Here is an 8,478-nt window from a genome sequence, read left to right as displayed (position 1 = left end):
AAGGAGTGGTTCTGCAGGTGGTGACCACAGAACACTTCTCAGTTCCTATGCTTCCTGGCTGATGTTTTGGTCACTTTTGAATGCTGGCGGTGCTTTCACTCTAGTGGTAGCATGAGACGGAGTCTACAACCCACACAAGTGGCTCAGGTAGTGCAGCTTATCCAGGATGGCACATCAATGCGAGCTGTGGCAAGAAGGTTTGCTGTGTCTGTCAGCGTAGTGTCCAGAGCATGGAGGCACTATCAGGAGACGTGGCGGAGGCCGTAGGAGGGCAACAACCCAGCAGCAGGACCGCTACCTCCGCCTTTGTGCAAGGAGGAACAGGAGGAGCACTGCCAGAGCCCTGCAAAATGACCTCCAGCAGGCCACAAATGTGCATGTGTCTGCTCAAACGGTCAGAAACAGACTCCATGAGGGTGATATGAGGGCCCGACGTCCACAGGTGGGGCTTGTGCTTACAGCCCAACACCGTGCAGGACGTTTGGCATTTGCCAGAGAACACCAAGATTGGCAAATTCGCCACTGGCGCCCTGTGCTCTTCACAGATGAAAGCAGGTTCACACTGAGCACATGTGACAGACGTGACAGAGTCTGGAGACGCCGTGGAGAACGTTCTGCTGCCTGCAACATCCTCCAGCATGACCGGTTTGGCATTGGGTCAGTAATGGTGTGGGGTGGCATTTCTTTGGAGGGCCACACAGCCCTCCATGTGCTCGCCAGAGGTAGCCTGACTGCCATTAGGTACCGAGATGAGATCCTCAGACCCCTTGTGAGACCATATGCTGGTGCGGTTGGCCCTGGGTTCCTCCTAATGCAAGACAATGCTAGACCTCATGTGGCTGGAGTGTGTCAGCAGTTCCTGCAAGACGAAGGCATTGATGTTATGGACTGGCCCGCCCGTTCCCCAGACCTGAATCCAATTGAGCACATCTGGGACATCATGTCTCGCTCTATCCACCAACGTCACGTTGCACCACAGACTGTCCAGGAGTTGGCAGATGCTTTAGTCCAGGTCTGGGAGGAGATCCCTCAGGAGACCGTCCGCCACCTCATCAGGAGCATGCACAGGTGTTGTAGGGAGGTCATACAGGCATGTGGAGGCCACACACACTACTGAGCCTCATTTTGACTTGTTTTAAGGACATTACATCAAAGTTGGATCAGCCTGTAGTATGTTTTTCCACTTTAATTTTGAGTGTGACTCCAAATCCAGACCTCCATGGGTTGAAAAATTTGATTTCCATTTTTTTCTTTTTGTGTGATTTTGTTGTCAGCACATTCAACTATGTAAAGAACAAAGTATTTCAGAAGAATATTTAATTAACTCAGATCTAAGATGTGCTATTTTTGTGTTCCCTTTTTTTTTTTGAGCAGTGTATATTGCATGGATCTACATTGGAATGAGTGGTATAACAGTGCATCAGGCTTTACTGTAGATGGGGGGGACAATTCACATAGATTCTCAGTGTCTTGTGATAACTTTGGTTGCCAGAGGATTCTGCTGACTTTACATTCCTAGTGGCTGAGACACTTTTGACTGGTGAAAACAGGGAATTTATATGATGAACTATTTATTATCCTGCACAGAAATCGTTCTTATACTGTGGAGGTGATCGCTGCATGTAAATGTAGTGGTCTCCTTCACTGAACGAGCAGCCAACTGTGTCGGGAAGGGACACTTCCTTCCAATCTGTTGCTGCTCTACGTGTGTAAATGCGCCTTTACTACTATATCAGTACCACTTTATCAGTACTTTACACAACATTGTTGGAGGCAGGGTAAAAAAGAGATTCCAAATATACTTTATTTAAAAAAAATCTGTCTGATAATCTTTTTATAGTAAGCCATGCCCCCTGAGCCCCGCTCTGCGTGCAGCCAGTTCGTCCATGGCTGCACGCGACATGGAGGAGCTTTAGAGAAAACTCGTCCATGCCTTTATTGTAACTGCACATGCGCTGCTTGTCCTAATCTGCTAAGAGCAGCGCATGTCCAGTCTGCCCCCCGGCGATCGCTCTGATTGGCTAGTCTGTACAGACTAGTCAATCACACGATCCTAATGCCGGCTGAAAGGTTCTGATCCCCACAGTCCATGACTATAATATACAGATCACACTCTGCTTGAAAACGGCCGACATCGGTGTTGGCACCGATGTCGGCCGTTTAACCCCTATGGACCGCAGCATGGAAGGGGTTGAGAGATGGAGGGAGCTCCCTCCATCTCCCATCAGGCTGCTGCTGTGCTGTGGCAGCGGCCCAATGCTTGATGGGTTAACAGAGGGAGGGAGCTCCCTCCCCCATCGGGTGCTGCGCTGTTATCCCGATGGTTACCATGGCAACCAGACGCCTATACAGTGTACTGCAGTGTATTGTAAACCATCAGACCCACTGGATCTTCAAGAACCAAGTGGGTCTGGGTCGAAAAAATTTACAAAAATCTAATTTCTTCTTATAGCCACACATTTATAATTGATAAAAAAATAAATAAATACACTACACGTTTGGTATCATTGCGTCTGTAACGACCTGATCTATAAAAGGATCACGTTACTTTCCCCGCACGGTGAACGCCATAAAAAAAGAGAAAAGCTATGATATTGAAATTTTTACCACCTCACTTTCCCAAAAATGTATTAAAAGTGATCAAAAAAGTCATATGTACCCCAATATAGTACCAATCAAACCGTCACCTCATCCCGAAAAAAATTAGCCCCAACATGAAACAATCGCCCAAAAAATGAAAAAAAATATGGCTTTCAGAAAATGGAGACACAAAAACATGATTTTTTTTCAAAAATCCTTTATTATGTAAAACTGAAACAAACAAACAGTAGACATATTTGATATCATCGCATCCGTAACAACCTGCTCTATAAAAATAGCACATGATCTACCCTGTCAGATGAACACTGTAAAATAATAAAAATAAAAACTGTGCCAGAACAGTAATTTTTGGTTACCATGCCTAACAAAAAGCGTAATCTAAAGCGATCAAAGTCATATGCACCCCAAAATAGTACCAATAAAACCATCATCTCATCCTGCAAAAAATGAGTTGTTTTTTTTTTTTTAAATCAAATCGTTTTTATTTTGTTTTTATGATATAATCATTTTCTGTAGATACATTTTACCATGGAACATACAAAAATAAAATACAAAATACAATAATAAATTGCATCTTCAGGCAAAATGCCAACTACAGCAGTAAGGAATAATCAATCATGGGTACCTGAAAATGTATACAATATACAGCATCAATACAAGATATATACCCAAACACTTTTTATGGCACAAAGCATATCCAATTAACGCTCTTTCCCCCCCCCCCCCCCCCATGAAAAGGAGTAAGAAAACTGTAAGAAAACTTCTGTCATAATTTATAACACAATATGAGTATGAGACATCCAATCATTCCACAATTTCTCAAACTTCTGAGGACAACCTCTTTTAACAAACACACTTTTTTCCCATAATCAACATGTCATTCACCCTCCTTTCAAACTCTTCGATCGTTGAAAAAAATGAGTTTTTTAAAGTACGGTAGTCATATTAGGTATCACTGCATTTGTAACGACCTGCTCTATAAAAATATCACATGGTCTAGCCCCTCAGGTGAATGGCGTAAAATAATAAAATATAAACTGTGTCAAAACAACCAATTTTTTTGGTCACCTTGACCCTTAAAGAGTAATATTAAATGATCCAAAAATGGTACCAATAAAAATATCAACTCTTCCCGCAAAAAATGACCTCGTGCACAAGATGATTTACAAAAAGAAAAATAATAGCTTTCAGAAAATGGTGACACAGAAAAAACATGATTTGTTTTGTTTGGCCAGGGATGTCATGTGATCACTTCTCTGAAGATGCATGCTGGGATTTTTACTTTCACTTTGAAGCTGCTCCACCCACACAGCATTTCATCACTGGGAACAGGCTATGCTGAACACATCAGAAAAATTCTGTTGTCATTCTGGTGTTCCTCCCCTATGTTCCGCGATCACTCAAAAATGCAACCATCGATTTCAATGAAACTTGGTATACACATCCCTTACTACCTGGAAAGAAATCTTGTGGGGGTCACAGCTCTCTAGCACGTACCGTTCCTGATGTATTCCCAAAAATGCAAATATGGCACATCACATGACCTGCATTAGCCAATACAAGCCTGCAAGTCTTTCTCTTCATATCCCAACTGCCATACACACGGTCACATGTCCCTTATCAGCCAATAGAAGCTCGCAGTCCCTTAGTCTCCAAATACACACAGTTTTACACCAGGTTTCCATAACAACCCAGCCATTTTTCCTTACTGCTGTAGGTCAGCTTTAGGCTAGGGCTACACGACAATAAGTCGCACGACACATAGGGCACAACTACACTGCTACATGTGTCTTGGATGGATTTTTTTGAAACTGTCGTGTCGCAGTCACAGCATGTCACATATCGCAGTGCGACACCATAGCCCATCACTATAAAAATTGTTGAGACAAAATGTCGCGCGACACAGGTCGTGTAGCCCTACTATTAAAGGGGCAGGGCACTGTGGAGGTCACTGTTAGGGTCCATTCACACGTCCGTTTTTTCTTTCCTGATCTGTTCCGTTTTATGCGGAACAGATCTGGACCAGTTCTGTACCCATTCATTTTCAATGGGTCCTGGAAAAAATCGGACAGCACAATGTGTGCTGTCCGTTTCCGTTGTTCCGTTCCACATGTCCGAAAAAATATAAAACTTGTCCTATTCTTTTCCGCAAAAATCGGATCCTGGTACAATACAAAGTCAATGGATCCGCAAAAAACGGAAGACATTCGTATGTCATTACGTATGTCATCCGTTTTATGCGGATTCCGTTCCTGGAAATTAAAATTTTTATTTTATAAACTTTTATTCACTTTTTTTATTTTTTCAATTTTTTTTCAAAGAAATCCAAACCACTTTATTTGCTTATTGAAATTTATACATGTTTCCGTTTTTTGCGGATCCGCAAAAAACGCATGACATATGGAAACATTTTCAGGAACAACGGATCCGCAAAAAACGGACCGCAAATCGGGATATAGAAAAATACTGACGTGTGAATGTAGCCTAAAAGAGGCGTTTACTGTGGATGTTACTGTTAAGGGGGCAGGCTGCTGTGGAGGTCACTGTTTAATAGTGGCCCCTGCCACTACTGTTTAATAGTGGTCACCTTTTTTGCAACTGTATTCACTTGTGCAGTCTATTACACCTTTCAGTACAACTGTATATGTGAAAAATATCCCAAAATGTATTTTCAATGTATGGGTGTCAATAGCAGACATGAAATCACACAAACACTGTATTTCAGTTGAAATAACTGCAAATCAATGATGAGCTTAAAGGGAACCTGTCACCAGTTTTATGGTGTCCTAACTAAGGGCAACATAAATAAGTGACTGATTCTCTTAGCACAATGCTGGGTCACTTTCTTTAATGGACCCAGTCAATCTGCCAACATCTTGTATTGAAAAGCTCCAGCTCATAATAATGAGTCCTGAATATTCATGAGCTCCTGACTCTCCCCGCCCACCTGCTGCTGATTGACAGTTTTTTTTCCATATGAATCAGCAGCAGGTGGGCAGGGGAACGGCTATAGCTCTGCACTGACTCATCTCAGGTTAATTTGCATATCTATCAAATTGGCTTTTTTATACAATAAAAGCACACAGAGCTATGGGGACTGGGTATTGTGGATGTGCTAGCGGCCATCTAGCATTCCATGTCCTCAGCTATATACACAAAATCCTGGTGACAGGTTCCCTTTAACACTGTATTACACAGCCCCATGTGGCAGACGATTGTCGGGAGGGAAGCATTCCTTCCCAGCAATTGCCTGCTCGCTAGCAGAGGAGACCACTGCTATTACATGCAGCAATCTCCTTCGCAGCATGGGGAGGAGAAATCGCTATGCCATCACTTGTCCCCATGTTGTATTGTGGTTTGCTGGCCTCAGATTATTATTAGACACCACGGTCTGCCGCCTGCAAACGCTCATTGTTCAAAAGATTTGGATTGCCCGATGAACAGGCATCGGGCAATCGGCGGCAGTATTACACTGCAAGATGATTGCTAACAAGTGTTTATATGAACACTCATTAGCGATCATCTGCAAAAAAAATCGGCAGGTGTAATAGAGGCTTTAAAGGGGTTATCCGAGTTAGGTTTTATTTTTTTTCCCATAACAAAATTATTCAGGATATACATATACATTAGTCAAGCTTGATTTTTTGAAAAAAAAACGATCTTTACACCTTTTCTAGGTTCTGTTATTGCTGTGTTTACATGCAGCAGTAACAACAATGACTCATCTCTCCCTCATGAATATTTGTGGGAGGGGTTGATCTGTGGATGGCACTGTTTAGGGGGAGATCTGTGTGGATGGCACTGTTTAGGGGGAGATCTGTGTGGATGGCACTGTTTAGGGGAGGGGGATCTGTGGATGGCACTGTAGGGGGATCTGTGGATGGCACTGCCTGCCATCCACAGACCACAGATCCCCCTACAGTGCCATCCACAGATCCCCCTCCCCGACGCTCACAGCAGCAGTATATTAATAAACTAATCAGTCACTTCATTTCTCAATGCAGAGCTATTTTCTTATTATTTTGAAATCTCTGAGTCTCTGACTCTTACTTTGGCTTAGCTCCGGTAACAACAGCAGGCAGTGCAGGCGGCGTTCACTCACTGACGTCACGCGCCTGCTCCGCCTAGTGGGAGGAGCAGGCGCGTGACGTCAGTGACAGTGAGTGAGCGCCGCCCCCCGAACTGCCTGCTCTGCTATTACCGGAGTACAGAGCTAAGACAAAGTAAGAGATATCCTGTAATAATCCAAGTAAAGAGCTCACTACAGCGCCCTGTATATTCTAACCCCCAGGCAAGCATCCCTGTCACCATGGGAACGCTTGGGGGTTAGAATATACCATCGGATTTGAGTTTTTTACGATCTCACTGAGCTCGAAAAACTCAGATCCGATGGTATATTCTAACCAGGCAAGCGTCCCCGTCACCATGGGAACGCCTGGGGGTTAGAATATTTTATACCATTGGATCTTCTGACTGTTACTCTGCTTGGCCAGCTCGGGGCCCCAAGCTATTGCTTGTTTTGCCTGGCCTGAGGATCGCGCATATGCGATCAGCTATTAGCCGCAGGGAGGAACTTAGAGGTAGCCGCGGCACAAGTGAGGATCGCACATACGCGATCAACTCACAGCCGCACGGACTGTAATCCAGAGAGGTGGGGGCGTGGCCAAGGCTGATGACGTTCCGTTTACATGGCTTAGTCACTCCGACAAGCAGAGAGCTCCATGTAAACGGAACGTCACAGCTGATGACGTGGGCGGTCACATGACTGTTTAGTATAGCAGAGAAACGGCACAAGATAGGTACTGCAAGTGATTTAGGAAAACTAATGTATAGGAGAAATAAAGCCATAGAGAGAAATTAAGTTAACTCGGATAACCCCTTTAAGTCTTAAACATTTTTAACTCATTTCCCTGGGCTGGATGAGGTCCACATAAAGACCTAGCCTAAAAAAGTTATTTCCATCTGGCCTTGACATCTGCCATGACAAAAGGGAATCCTAGTCTTGTCATCAGTGGACCTCCCTAACAAGGTTTTTGCTAATGGTATTATCTGACTTTATTCCCAAAGGATTGTTCTTTGGTAACTATAATCAGGTCTTCTCTTCCAGGGTCTGCTATGAGCTTTCCTCATAAGGAATATAATCTCCATTCCCTAGATCTTTCCAGATGTTCTGAGATTTAACCTGGAGTAAAGAGATCAGGAAGGTTGAGAATTTATGACTGAATTTCCAGAAGGAACAATGAGCTTAAAAGCCCCCATACATACCCTGGATGGATAGTTTATGGCTGCCATTAGACTGGCTTACTTTATTCAGAACTCGGATTCACTTAATTCTGTTAAGGTCCTTTTAAAGCAGTGTAAACCTCTTTGGCTGATGAAGTTTGATCCTGCTGGAGCATATTTTTGCGTGTTGCATGGAGCTTGCACTGTATGTTGAATTTATGGTTCTCAGAAGAGACTGCTCTGTGGCAGTCTATTTGAGTTCTACCACAAAATAAGGCCCTCTCTATGGGGATACTTCTTGTTAATCCCACATTATTGTGCTGCTCATAGGACATAAGGGAATTGTTGTTTTCTAACGTTAATCTGTTCCCTTAGTCCTAACACAGGACTAACTTTTCTTCCTTTGTATGTTGCTTCTTTGTAACACTGGGTAGGAGGGATAGATATATTTTTATAGACTCAGGGGGTCTCTAATTAGTGATTAATTTGATTAAATTAAAATTCTATTTGTCCTACTAGTACACAGGGGCAGAATTAGCCCATTATTGTTCTGCTGTTAGGACTAAGGGAGAACAGATTAACATTAGAAATCAATGATTACATACATTTTTTTGCAGTGTTTTATGCCAAAAAAGCCTGTAAAAAAGAGTTTTA

The sequence above is a fragment of the Bufo bufo genome, chromosome 10, assembly GCF_905171765.1.
Source record: "Bufo bufo chromosome 10, aBufBuf1.1, whole genome shotgun sequence".
Taxonomy (NCBI): domain Eukaryota; kingdom Metazoa; phylum Chordata; class Amphibia; order Anura; family Bufonidae; genus Bufo; species Bufo bufo.
This window is presented reverse-complemented; position numbering follows the sequence as displayed.